This window comes from Delphinapterus leucas, chromosome 11 (genome assembly GCF_059928025.1).
Source record: "Delphinapterus leucas isolate spDelLeu-1000000601 "Yukka" chromosome 11, BTC_Dleu_Yukka2, whole genome shotgun sequence".
NCBI lineage: Eukaryota > Metazoa > Chordata > Mammalia > Artiodactyla > Monodontidae > Delphinapterus > Delphinapterus leucas.
This window is the reverse complement of record NC_143139.1, coordinates 18,934,546-18,949,682: the sequence shown is the minus strand read 5'-3', so window position 1 is coordinate 18,949,682 and position 15,137 is coordinate 18,934,546. Positions and strand designations below refer to the sequence as shown.

The following is a 15,137-nucleotide window of genomic DNA, read 5'->3' as shown; positions in this document are numbered from 1 at the left end:
ACCTGATGTTTTGCTCATTTCCTCCCTAAGCTAATCTTTCAGGATTTAGAGAGATATAGGATTTCTTATTCAAAATAGTCTTAGGAGAAATAGTACACAAATGTCACAGGAAATAGGAAACACTTTTTAAAATAATATTCATTCTAGGGAGCACCTTCAAGATGGCAGAGGAGTAAGACGTGGAGATCACCTTCCTCCCCACAAATACAACAACACTACACCTACGTGTGGAACAACTCCTACAGGACACCCACTGAATGCTGGCAGAAGACCTCAGACTTCCCAAAAGACCCCCTCAGGCAACCTACATGCAGAGGCAGGGCCAAATCCAAAGCTGAGCCCCAGGAGCTGTGCGAACAAAGAAGAGAAAGGGAAATTTCTCCCAGCAGCCTCAGGAGCAGCAGATTAAATCCCCACAATCAACTTGATGTACCCTGCATCTGTGGAATACCTGAAGAGACAACGAATCATCCCAAAATAGAGGCAGTGGAGCAACTGTAGACTTGGGGCTTGCTTTCTGCATCTAATTTGTTTCTGGTTTTATGTTTATCTTAGTTTAGTATTTAGAGCTTATTATCAATGGTAGATTTGTTTATTGATTTGGTTGCTCTCATCCTTTTTTAATTTTATATATATATATTTTGTTTCCATTTTCTGTTTTTGTGAGTGTGTATGTGTATGCTTCTTGGTGTTATTTTGTCTGTATAGCTTTGTTTTTGCCATTTATCCTAGGGTTCTGACTGTCCATTTTTTTGTTTGTCTTTTGTATAGATTTTAAGACTTGTTATCATTGGTAGATTTTTTTAATTTTTTTGTATTGGCTGCTCTCTTCTTTCTTTCTCTCTTTTTTTTATTAATTTAAAATTTTTTATTTTTAATAATTTTTTTCTATTTTAATAACTTTATTTTATATTATTTAGTTACTTTTTCTTTCTTTCTTTCTTTTTCTCCCTTTTCTTGAGAGCAGTGTGGCTGACAGGGTCTTGGTGCTCTGGCCAGGTGTCAGGCATGAGACTCTGAGGTGGGAGAGCTGAGTTCAGGACATTAGTCCACCAGCGACCTTCTGGCCCCACGTAATATCAAACAGTGAAAGCTCCCCCAGAGATCTCCATCTCAACACTAAGACCCAGCTCCACTCAAAGACAGCAAGCTACAGTGCTAGACACCCTACACCAAACAACTAGCAAGACAGGAACACAAACCTGCCCATTAGAAGAGAGGCTGCCTAAAATCATAATAAGGTCACGGACACCCCAAAACACACCACTGAACATGGTCCTGCCCACCAGAAAGACAAGATCCAGCCTCATCCACCAGAACACAGGCACCAGTCTCTTCCACCAGGAAACCTACACAACCCACTGAACCAAACTTACCCACTGCAGATAGATGCCAAAAACAATGGGAACTATGAACCTGCAGCCTGTGAACAGGAGACCCAAAATGCAGTAACTTAAGCAAAATGAGAAGATGGGGAAATACACAGCAGATGAAGGAGCAAGGTAAAAATCCACCACACCAAACAAATGAAGAGGAAATAGGCAGTCTACCTGAAAAAGAATTCAGAGTAATGATAGTAAAGACGGTCCAAAATCTTGGAAATACAATGGAGAAAATATAAGAAACATTTAACAAGGACCTAGAAGAACTAAAGACCAAACAAACAGTGATGAACAACACAATAAATGAAATTTAAAATTCTCTAGAAGTAATCAATAGCAGAATAACTGAGGCAGAAGAATGGATAAGTGACCTGGAAGATAAAATAGTGGAAATAACTACCACAGAGAAGAATAAAGAAAAAAGAATGAAAAGAATTGAGGACAATCTCAGAGACCTCTGGGACAACATTAAACGCACCAACATTCGAATTCTAGGGGTCCCAGAAGAAGAACAGAAAAAGAAAGGGACAGAGAAAATATTTCAAGAGATTATAGTTGAAAACTATATGGGAAAGGAAATAGTCAGTCAAGTCCAGGAAGTGCAGAGAGTCCCATACAGGATAAATCCAAGGAGAAACACACCAAAACACACATTAATCAAACTATCACAGATTAAATACAAAGAAAAAATATTAAAAACAATAATGGAAAACAACAATTAACATACAAGGGAATCCCCATAAGGTTAACAGCTGATCTTTCAGCAGAAATTCTGCAAGCCAGAAGTGTGGGAGGACATATTTAAAGTGATGAAAGGGAAAAACCTACAACCAAGATTACTCTACCCAGCAAGGATCTCAATCAGATTCAATGGAAAAATTAAAACCTTTACAGACAAGCAAAAGCTGAGAGAATTCAGCACCACCAAACCAGCTCTACAACAAATACTAAAGGAACTTCTCTAAGCAGGAAACACAAGGGAAGGAAAAGACCTACAATAACAAACCCAAAACAATTAAGAAAATGGTAATAGGCACATACATATCTATGATTACCTTAAATGTAAAAGGATTAAAGCTCCAAACAAAAGACATAGACTGGCTGAATGGATACAAAAACAAGACCCGTATATATGCTGTCTACAAGAGACCCACTTCAGACCGAGGGACACATACAGACTGAAAGTGAAGGGATGGAAAAAGATATTCCATGCAAATGAAAATCAAAAGAAAGCTGGAGTAGCAATCCTCATATCAGATGAAATACACTTTAAAATAAAGACTATTACAATACACAAAGAAGGACACTACATAATGATCAAGGGATCAATCCAAGAAGAAGATATAACAACTGTAAATATTTATGCACCCAACATAGGAGCACCTCAATACATAAGGCAAATGCTAACAGCCATAAAAGGGGACATCGACAGTAACACAATCATAGTAGGGGACTTCAACACCCCACTTTCACCAATAGGCAGATCATCTGAAATGAAAATAAATAAGGAAACACAAGCTTTAAATGATACATTAAAAACATGGACTTAACTGATATTTATAGGACATTCCACCCACAAACTTCAGAATACACTTTCTTCTCAAGTGCTCATGGAACATTCTCCAGGATAGATCATATCTTGGGTCACAAATCAAGCCTTGTTAAATTTTAAAAAATTGGAATCATATCAATTATCTTTTCTGACCACAGCACTATGAGACTAGATATCAATTACAGGAAAAAAATCTGTAAAACATACAAACACATGGAGGCTAAGCAATACACCACTAAATAACCAAGAGATCACTGAAGAAATCAAAGAGTAAATAAAAAATACCTAGAAACAAATGACAATGAAAACACAACAACCCAAAACCTATGAGATGCAGCAAAAGCATTTCTAAGAGGCAAGTTTATAGCAATACAATCCTACCTCAAGAAACAAGAAACATCTCAAATAAACAACTTAACCTTATACCTAAAGAAATTAGAGAAAGAAGAACAAAACCCCCCCCAAATTTAGCAGAAGGAAAGAAATCATAAAGATCAGATCAGAAGTAAATGAAAAAGAAATGAAGGAAATGATAGCAAAGATCAATAAACTAAAAGCTGGTTCTTTGAGAAGATAAAAAAATTGATAAACAATTAGCCAGAGTCATCAATAAAAAAAGGGAGAAGGCAAATCAATAGAATTAGAAATGAAAAAGAAGTAACAACTGACACTGCAGAAATACAAAAGATCATGAGAGATTACTACAAGCAACTATGCCAATAAAATGGACAACCTGGAAGAAATGGACAAATTCTTAGAAAAGTACAACCTTCCGAGACTGAACCAGGAAGAAATAGAAAATATAAACAGACGGATCACAAGCACTGAGATTGAAACTTTGATTAAAATCCTTCCAACAAACAAAATCCCAGGACCAGATGGCCTCACAGGCAAATTCTATCAAACATTTAGAGAACAGCTAACACCTATGCTTCTCAAACTCTTCCAAATTAGAGCAGAGGGAGGAACACTCCCAAACTCATTCTATGAGGCCACCAACACCCTGATACCAAAACCAGACAAAGATGCCACAAAGAAAGAAAACTACAGGCCAATATCAATAATGAACATGGATGCAAAAATCCTCAACAAAATACTAGCAAACAGAATCCAACAGCACATTAAAAGGATCTTACACTATGATCAAGGGGGCTGTATCCAAGGGATGCAAAGATTCTTCAATATATGCTAATCAATCAATCTGGTAAACCATATTAACAAATTGAAGGAGAAAAACCATCTCATCTCAATAGATGCAGAAAAAGCTTTTGACAAAATTCAACACACATTTATGATAAAAACCCTCTGGAAAGTAGGCATAGAGGGAAGTTACATCAACATAATAAAGCCCACATATGACAAATCCACAGCCAACATCGTTCTCAGTGGTGAAAAACTGAAATCATTTCCACTAAGATCAGGAACAAGACAAGGTTGCCCACTCTCACCACTATTATTCAACATGGTTTTGGAAGTTTTAGCCACAGTAATCAGAGAAGAAAAAGAAATAAAAGGAATACAAATTAGAAAAGAAGAAATAAAACTGTCACTGTTTGCAGATTACATGATATTATACATAGAGAATCCTAATGATGCTACAAGAAAACTACTAGAGCTAATCAATGAATTTGGTAAAGTTTCAGGATACAAAATTAATGCACAGAAATCTCTTGCGTTCCTATACACTAACGACGAAAAATCTGAAAGAGAAATTAAGGAAACACTCCCATTTACCATTGCAACAAAAATAATAAAATACCTAGGAATAAACCTACCTAAGGAGACAAAAGACCTGTATGCAGAAAACTATAAGACACTGATGAAAGAAATTAAAGATCATATAAACAGATGGAGAGATATACCATGTTCTTGGATTGGAAGAATGAACATTGTGAAAATGACTATGCTACCCAAAGCAATATACAGATTCAATGCAATCCCTATCAAATTCCATGGCATTTTTCACAGAACTAGAAGAAAAATTTCACAATTTGTATGGAAACACAAAAGACCCCGAATAGCCAAAGCTACTGAGAAAGAAAAATGGAGCAGAGGAATCAGGATCCCTGACTTCAGACTATACTACAAAGCTACAGTAATTAAGACAGTATGGTACTGGCACAAAAACAGACATATAGATCAATGGAACAGGATAGAAAGCCCAGAGATAATCCCACGCATATATGGTCACCTTATTTTGATAAGGGAGGCAAGAATATACAACGGAGAAAAGACAGCCTCTTCAATAAGTGGTGCTGGGAAAACTGGACAGCTACATGTAAAAGAATGAAATTAGAACACTCCCTAACACCATACACAAAAATAAACTCAAAATGGATTAAAGACCTAAATGTAAGACCAGACACTATACAGCTCTTACAGGAAAACATAGGCAGAACACCCCATGATATAAATCACAGCAAGATCCTTTTTGACCCACCTCCTAGAGAAATGAAAATAAAAACAAAAATAATCAAATGGGACCAAATGAAACTTAGAAGCTTTTGCACAGCAAAGGAAACCATAAACAAGATGAAAAGACACCCCTCAGTATGGGAGAAAATATTCAGAAATGAAGCAACTGACAAAGGATTAATCTCCAAAATATACAAGCAGCTCATGCAGCTCAATATCAAAAAAAAAAAAAACCCAAAACAACCCAATCCAAAAATGGGCAGAAGACCTAAATAGACATTTCTCCAAAGAAGATATACAGACTTCCAACAAAGACATGAAAGGATGCACAACATCATTAATCATTAGAGAAAAGCAAATCAAAATACAATGTGGTATCACCTCACATTGGTCAGAATGGCCATCATCAAAAAATCTACGCACAATAAATGCTAGAGATGGTGTGGAGAACAGGGAACCCTCTTGCACTGTTGGTGTGAATGTAGATTGATATAGGCACTATGGAGAACAGTATGGAGGTTCCTCAAAAAAACTAAAAATAGAACTACTATACAACCCAGCAATCCCACTACTGGGCATAAACCCTGCGAAGACCATAATTCAAAAAGAGTCATGTACCACAATGTTCATTGCAGCTCTATTTACAATAGCCAGGACATGGAAGCCACCTAAGTGTCCATCGACAGATGAATGGATAAAGAAGATGTGGCACATATATACAATGGAATATTACTCAGCCAGAAAAACAAACAAAATTGAGTTATTTGTAGTGAGGTGGATGGACCTCGAGACTGTCATACAGAGTGAAGTGAGTCATAAAGAGAAAAACAAATACTGTATGCTAACACATATATATGGAATGTAAAAAAAAAAAATCATTCTGAAAAGCCTAGCAGCAGGACAGGAATAAAGATGCAGACATAGAGAATAGACCTGAGGACCCGGGGAAGGGGAAGGGTAAGCTGGGACGAAGTGAGAGAATGGTATGGACATATATATACTACCAAATGTAAAATAGATAGCTAGTGGGAAGCAGCCACATAGCACAGGTAGGTCAACTGGGTGCTTTGTGTCCACCTAGAGGGGTGGGAGAGGGAGGGTGTGAGGGAGACGCAAGAGGGAGGAGATATGGGTATGTATGTATATGTATAGCTGATTCACCTTGTTACACAGCAGAAACTAACACACCATTGTAAAGCAATTATACTCCAATAAAGATGTTAAAAAATAATATTCATTCTACTTTTAAGTGTCAGAGTGGTCTTTCACAACTCAGTCAAGCCTTCAATTCCTTAGTTTCCCCATCTACTAAATATGAATAACTTCCATCTTCCTCATTTTAAACTCAAAGAGTATATTGAGAAAAATGAAACTGTGTTCCTAAAACTTTCTCAGTCTTGTACAAAAAGTAGATATATTTAAAATATATGAATCAAACCTGTCTACATTTGGGACAATGGCATTTTAAAACAGTTATGCTATAACTTTTGGAATGAGCTAGTGTGTTCAAAGTGCAACAGAATTGGAGTTTCCAAGTATCAAAATAAATCACAAGTTGATTTCACAAAGGGTTTATCAGACTCGCACTCATTTTAGACATCAACGTCTGATACAATACAACATTTCAAATAATCAGAAAAAAAGGAACTTGATTACCTGAATTAAGCATCATGTTATTTGTCATTTCTGGAAGTGTTCTTGGTATTAGTAAAAATAGCTAACAGTTCTAACAGTGCTTTCTGTGTTTCCATTCCTATGTGGGTGTTTATTACTTTACTTCATTTGTTGTAATTCTCTCACAACAGCCAAATGAGCTACGTATTTTTCTTACCGTCCCCATTTTACATACTCAGAAAGAGCCTTAAGAAGTTAATGAACTGGTTCAAGGTTACAAAGCTAGTAATCAGCAGTGCTCAGATTTGAAGATAGGAAGTTTAATTCCTGAGACACATTTTAACCACTACCATATAACGTTTTGTGATTACTGATCAAATTATTTTAGGAAACTTATGGTAAGATTACCGATTAATAGACAAAATAAGGAAGCAATATGGAAGATTCTCTACCTCAGAACTTTCATCAATAACATCTTGCCAGAGTAGAGGAGTGTGGAGGTACCTGCATTGAAACAGAGAGAAGCAAATGACTAGAATGTTGGAAAATCTCTGAATCACATCAAATGACGCAGATTTTCTTAAGACTCAATGGATTTAGCTTCATAGAGAGAAGATTAGTAGGAACATTACAATTGAGTTAAAACTTTTTAAGAGCTGTCATGTGATAAAGGAAGGAGGCTGACTCTGGGTTGATCCAAAGACGCAAATAACGGCCCGTCAATAAAAGTTACAGTGTGGAGACAGATTTGGAGTTAATTTGTTAATCAGTCATCATTCTGTGAATGTTCTATCATGCATAGCTTCTCTGGAATGAAGTTCACAAACAGACCACCAGATGAAAACCTATATCAGAAGTCCCTTTAATTTATTTTCATTGACATTGAACATTTTCAATGTGCATCTGTAGTTGTTGTTGGGGGAACTCTTAAAGGGGTAAGAGCAGCACTGGCAGTGGGAAGAAGCCGGAACTTATGAAATCTATCAGGGAGATGTCCACGGAACCTTAGCGCACGCAGCATCCTTAGCATGCATATGTAGGAAAAGTTCTTAACCAAGTGTCACTCCCTCTAATTCAAGTAGTAACATTATTTGGAGTGTTCTGGATTACCAGAGCATGAGTAAGTTTGACCAGTTGTTTAAAAGAAGAAAGCCAACATCAGGCTTCTGTCAGGTTTACTGAAACAAATAGGCATAAAATTGCTTTGGAGATTGCACACATATACAACTTCTTTCCCCCAAATCATCTAATCATCTGGAAATTGAAAGCGCTTAGACTGGAAATCCCGTGCAGTCAGGGGTTCTGTGTTCGTTGCTGAATTCTCAATACTCAGCACAGAAACTTGCACCTAGCAGGTCCTCAATAAATAAATAGTCATTGAGTGAAGCACAGTAAATGCAATAGGTAATCATTCCCAGGAATTGCATAAACATGATGATCAGGAGTGACTTGAGATTTAAGTTACAGAACTTCTGTAAATATTTTAAATCTTTCCTGTTGCTTTATGCTTTGACTCCAAAGTCTTGAGTTCAGAATTTAAGAAAATTGGAGGTAAATGGTCCAGACAGTTCCTGTTAAAACGGCACAGCAGCTCATCTATTCCAAAGAAAGAGTCTTTCGTTTGCAGTTAGACCTGAGCTTAGTCATGTTTCCAGAAAGCCCTACTTTCATAAAAAGTGGTTTGGATTCACTGCAACTTAAACAGAAGATGGCAATACTAGTGAGCAGACTTCTAGATTTAACAGCTTTCTTAAAAATTAAGAACACACAACCAGACAGCCTGCAGGATACCCCTGAGAAAATTTTCATTATATTTAAACAATTGAATGTCAGTGCTAATAACCGATTCCTGCTGGGTTGAATTCTTTCCCAACAAAAAGGAAACCATTTAGTCACACTAGCATGTGTCCTCCACGTGAAACATTTGAAGTTGTATTAATGTGTTGCAGGTGATGTTGTCAAGAAAGGGTTGTGACCCTGGAACCACTACTGAACAACTTGGGAGTTGGTTATCCTGCATTTATTCTCTTCCTTTCCTGGAACACTTGATGTGCTCCTAGCCTCTGAATAAAGTATGTACACAGTAGAATCAAACCAAGTGCAATAAAGGGAACTGAAAAGCTGCAGTTGGTGGTATAACTGCTAATGGTGAGACCGGTCTACAGTCAGAAAAGTTCTTTTTCTGTGATTTTTCTCTCCTCCATCTGATTTTCGAACAAGTTACATTTTAGAAAATGAAATGTTATATATCTCATTCATTTGAAAGCAGGGTAACTATAAATGAGAATATTCTTTAACTCATATTATTCCTGCTTTGGATGTTATAAATAAGAAAATGCTGAACTCCCTGCACCCTCCCCCACCCCCTCCCCCACCCCAGAGCATCTAATACTGCCTTGTATGTTCTTAGGTTGATTGCAAACTTTTCCATAGTTATATGTTGACCCACTAAAGGGTAAAAAATTAAAAGAAAAATTCAAGCGAAGTGACTAGATCAATTTAGATTCCCTATGACTTAACTCCCATTTGTGAAAGGGATAGAATATCCTCATGAAACCTCAAAGTACCCCATTCCATTTATTTGAGAATTAATCAGTCAACAACTAATTATTGTATTATCTACCAGACACATAGAGGCACAGCATTACGCCAAATCTAGGCAAGCCATGCCAAGATAAATACCTTCGTTTGTTTTAAAATTAACCCCGCTGCTCTAATAAGGTAACTTTACAGAATACGTAAACCCAAATCAGTGATCGATTTTCCAGCAAGTGAATTTGAAAGCTTTGATTGAAAATGTTCTAAACATTTTTAATCTCTCTTTCTTCTTACCCATAACAGTAAAACTGAAAATAAGCACTTATACAACCTGGCCAAATATTTAGCTAAAGAATGAGTTTGTAACCAGCAATATCTTAAAATGTGTTTGAGTTATTCTATATGCTACTTAAATAGTTAAACTGTCAGCCTGGGATTTTGTATATATTCCTCATTAGGTTGCCTCTAAGACCCCAAGGTTGGTATACCTGCATTCTAAAATTTTGTATTTTTCCATGGTTTATATACCCCATAAAATGCCTTGAGAACTTTATGAGGGAGTTACATTAATATGTGTTATTATAAATATGATTTAAATATCTAAAGCATTACAGAGTGATTACTGTTCAATAAGGCAGCATGCATAAAATGGTTATCTCCACACTGTGCTTAGGTTTCTACAATATAATATAATGAATTGTTCAATATAGTTTGCATGCTATTTGTCTCTGTTTTTTCCTGGGCTCGAGGGAAGCTGATGTGCAATCCTTTAACACGATGATCATAAATTGCAGAACAATAAACAGCCCTTGAGATTTTTAGATAGCATGTTGTTAGCATGCAATCCATCTTGGGAAACTTGATTTAATACCTCAAAGGAACATCTCTGACAATGCTCAACATTGTTTTAAACTGCTGCTAAATCAATTAGTACATTGGAGAATCCTAATGTCTCTGCCTCTTTCCTAGCCCATCCCAAGAACATTGGCTGGTTATTTTGTAAAGCAAAAGATTTAGGGAGCCCCTGCATGGATGCACTTGGGTTCCCCTGGAAAACATTAAAGGTAATTCTGTATGAAAGGAAGGATCAGCCAGCCTCCCTAAATCATCAAGATCAGTGAGGGTGTCATCTTCAAAATTCATTTCAATTTTTCTAAATTACCCTTCTTGTGGCCAAGAAGGATAAATTTAGATAAAAGGTAACTATTATTCTAAAGTCAAGACTATAAGTCAAGTACACTTCCCCTCCAAAATGTATATATATTTGCTTTTATTTACACATTTCTTTTGTTGTATATAATGTATCTTGTAACTATGTATATTCGTATTATATTGGAGAATCTCAAGACATTTATAGATATTGTCTAATCCTCACGCATCTATTATCTCATAAAGTAGAAACAAAAGTTAAAAAACCAACAAAAACAAAACCCACCCTGTGGAAAAAGAGATAATGTCAACAATTTCTTAGTTCATGATAGATCATTCATTTCTTTTTTCTACTGCATGAAATGTAATAATTAAAGTAACAATTGCTATGCAAGGAGAATCATGACCTCCCCTTAAATTTTATGGTATTTCCTGCTTTTCTTAAATGGTGTCCTTTTATTTTTCTACATTAATTTACTGAAGACAATTCTCAGGCAATTCCTCATCTTTCTTTCTATCTTTTGTTATGTTCCAATACTCTTGCTTTTTCAGTATCCCCCAGACCCAGCTGGGTCCTGTTGCCTGCAGGGTGAAATCACAGATTGTGTTGAGGGGAGACACCCAGCTGTACCCCTCAACCATGCTTCCGGGACAAGTTCACTCCACTTATGCAGCTGGGACTAACTGGCTGGATTAAGAAACAAAGAGAAATAAACAAAGCAGTTAGTCAGTCCAACTAAAAGAAACTTCGTTTTCCCTTAAACAACAAGGCCAAGTACCTCTTTTACCTGACTTATTAAAAAAAAAACAAAAAACAGCAGCCTGTTCTGGCGATGTGTAAACACAGTCAATGTTTTCCTCAGCCCAAGGTTAGTTTCCTCTGACAAACGGATAATTTCAACATTTTATGTCTGTTCTTTCCTTTAAAGATGCATAGGGTATGCTTTTCTGGAAGCCGTCTAAACTTCATATTAACTCCCATACATAATGGGAATCCTCACCTTATTTGCTCCCCTATGTAATGGGAAGCCAAAAGGTAAAAGCTTTTTTCTCACCTCTCCAAATAATTGAATGAGTATTTAAGTAGCCTGGTTCATAATTTAGAGTCAGGATGAAGCTCATTTTTCTAATCCATAAGAACTACGAACAGTGTTATATTTTGCTTTCTTTATAATGTTATTTCTAGACAAAGTGAGAAACAATCAATTTCTAAATTACATCTCTTGCTTCCCTTTATTGCTCCTTTTTGGGGCCGTTAGTACAGTTAAATAATAAATTACAATATAACTGACAATAATCGCTCGTGTGTTTTAAAAATTTATCAGTCCCATATGTATATTTGTTCGGTCTCACTACAATACTATAATGCAATTTGGCAGATTATCCTCATTTTATGTAAGTAAAAATGGAGGCATAAAGTGGAAAAGCAGCCAGAGGAACAGGAAAAAGCCAAGGCCAAAGTCAGGTAATTTAAATATTTTAATACTTTTGTAGGGTTTTGATTGGAAAAGAGGCTTAGCGTAAAAATTGAGAGAATGTTTTGGTGTCTTTTAAAAATTATCCAAGAGTTCATTCTCACACTTTTTCTCTTTGTCCTCTGAGGTATCAATGAAACTTTATTACATACTGGTGCTTGCCAAATTCAGCTGTATTTAGCTTAGTAGTCCTTAATAAAAGAAGTGATTCTGATCGCAGAATTGGTTTCAATAAATCCTATTCCCGTGTTATCTTTCATGGAACCTAAATGACATCTTCCTCATAGTCAAACCTTTCAATGATTTCAAAACCAAACAGGACTTGCCACACAGCAGGGGCTCCAAGGTTAGTACCTGTTTCATTGATTGTTATAGAAACCACTCTTGTTCAAAACATGAACTCCCAAGATATAAGGGGGAAAAATGACATGGTAGAGCTTCTTTCTTGTCATTTCCTTTCTGTCCTGATCCTATTCAAGTGTCTTTTCTACAATTTTCTCCTTTCACCTCATTCAGATGTATCTCTGTAGTACAGTCGGACCCCATTTTTAAGTAATCAGAGGCTCATGGCTCAGTGTGTAGGTTATTCTGGTCCGCTATTATCATTACTGCCTGAAGCTTTTGGATGCCCTAGTACCATTCCTTTTCTTGTTAGTGTCTTTATCAGAAAGTGAAAACAAAAAGGCACTGAATTGAAACCAGTTTGGTTTGTGAATTTCTACTTCTATAGAGCCTTCCCAAAATGAATGGTTGAAAGATTTATTCTCTTCACTGGAGTAATCCAAACTTTGTATACCATGAACACAGACAGTTAATAGGTTATTAAAAAATAATCATATCTTCAAAAATGCTTTCTATCTACCCATTTCCAAGTCCCTGTTATTCAACAAACATTTCTTGGTCATTTTGTTTTATTAGTTGCTGTACATAAAAATTTTTAAAGTGGAGACAACACAAAATGCTCTAATACAAGGTAGTGTATTATATTAGTATAAAAGTATATTAATTAAATGCTACATATTACATTAATTAATTTATCTATGCCAAAGTGGGCATAGAGAATTAATTCTCTGAGAGAATCTAGGAAGGTTTTATAGGAGAGGTGGGTTTTGAGTTTGGTGTTGAACAATGGAATTAAATTGTAGACTTGAATACTAAGCTAAGACATTGATTTTATTCTATTGTAAAAGAAAGGATTGACTTAACCTTTGGAACTTTAATATCTCCATCTGTATTACCAAATAGAACATAAAACATGAAATGATATTGACCTGTTAAATGGTAGGAAGACATACCTGGCCTGGGGCAATGACTAGACTCTGAACACAAGCATTCTCTCCACAAGGTTGACAGCACCCGAAGGACCAGACTTGCTCCGCAAATTACATGCAAGTTGGAAAAAGTAAAAAAAAAAAAAGAAAAAGAAAGGAGTCACAGGTGATTTTTAAAGGTAGCGAATAAGAGGATCCCACGACTTAATTCATAACATTTAAGTTATTCTCTAATTGCTTTCTATTCTTAAATTTCCTCCAGCCTTTTGATATTTAGATTACCTTCTACTTAGATTATCTTTTATTGTCCTGTAATAGAACATGTCTGATTCTTTGACTTATCTCTCAAGTAAAAACTGGAACTTGGAAGTCAGAGTAACTGGATGATGCTTTGAAAAAGCAATGCCATCAAAAGCATTTGAAATTAGTCCCATTTACTTTAAATATAGGATTTTTACAAATGGATCTTAATAAACAATCTGAAGGTAATAGATATGTTAAACTGCAGAGTCCTAGTCATCATCATTGACTCTCCACACAGAGACCCTTTACCAATTCAAATGCCTTTCTCAGATGCTTGCAACGCATCTCACGATGAGTTACTATATTAATTACTTTACTCTTACCCCCAATTTTTCTGAATATATATTAGTTTCCAAGTACTCTGCCAGGAGTTGAGGCCAGGAGGATAGGAAGTGCCTAACCCATCTTCAACGATCATAAGTTTTTCTTTTTGTGTGTGATTCTGAAGGATTTATTGCCCTGATGGTGCAGGGTGTTCACTGGGCAGCCTGGCTGCAGCCCACCTCCTCCCTTCCCCCCCACGTGCTTTTACACAGGTGTGTAAAGGGGACCCTTTTATTGCAAAGAGATTTTCAGTCTCTCAGGGAATAGAACCAGGGGCTTTTCTCGGGCCTCAGTCTCGGGCGCTGGCTTTCAGAGAGGGTTTGTACTTCCCTGTCATCTCCTTGGGCAACGGCACGAGGCCCGGGCAGGGCACCTGCCCCTTCATCTCACAGATGCACTCCCACTTTCAGGGCCCAGAGTGGGCTGGATGAGAAAGCTGAGTTTTCTCCTGTTCCTCTTTCCTGAGGGTTTCCTCATTCTTCCCCAGAATCTTTTTGATGTGCTCCACGATCTGCTTATTGCTCTTGGTCTCCACGCCCACGAGGACTTGCCCCCCAGAATCCAAGTAGAACCGCAGGAAAGGTGTCAGCGTCATGAGCTTAAACATCATGATTTGCACACAGGGGTCCTTGTACTGGATCAGAGGTATGTTGAAAACCACGAATTCCCTGTCGCCTTCGCCCAGCTCCCCGTGCGCGTTGTAGTTCACCGTCATGACCTTCCCCGAGTCCTTGAACACCACGTCCCCCTGGCGCAGGTACTGCGGGGTGCGGCGGATCGGGAAGCGGCCCGTCACAGGCACGGGGGCGACGGAGGGGCCGGACCCCTTGCCGCGAGCCCAGCAGCGCGAAGAGACGCGCAGCCGATGCCTCCAGGGCGGCCCTCGCGCAGCTTCTCCAATGATCATCATTTTTAAATGAGATTTTTGTGAAATGAAAATACTTGAAGGCAAGAAACATTTCATATATATACATCTGTATATCCCCAATAGCTATGAGTACTAGCAAGTTACCTAATTTCTCTGGATCTCATGTTGATTTTTCAGAGGGTTATCTTGGGAATTAAATGAGCTAGTGTATCTAAAACTCATCATAAACACTCACATATTATACAG

At 37.2% G+C, this 15,137-nt stretch overlaps 1 pseudogene; it reads right to left on the bottom strand.

Annotated features, from left to right (window-relative positions):
- Positions 1–13,242: 13,242 nt before the first annotated feature.
- On the bottom strand, positions 13,243–14,933 carry LOC115802857 (small ribosomal subunit protein mS25 pseudogene; annotated as a pseudogene).
- Positions 14,934–15,137: the final 204 nt, after the last annotated feature.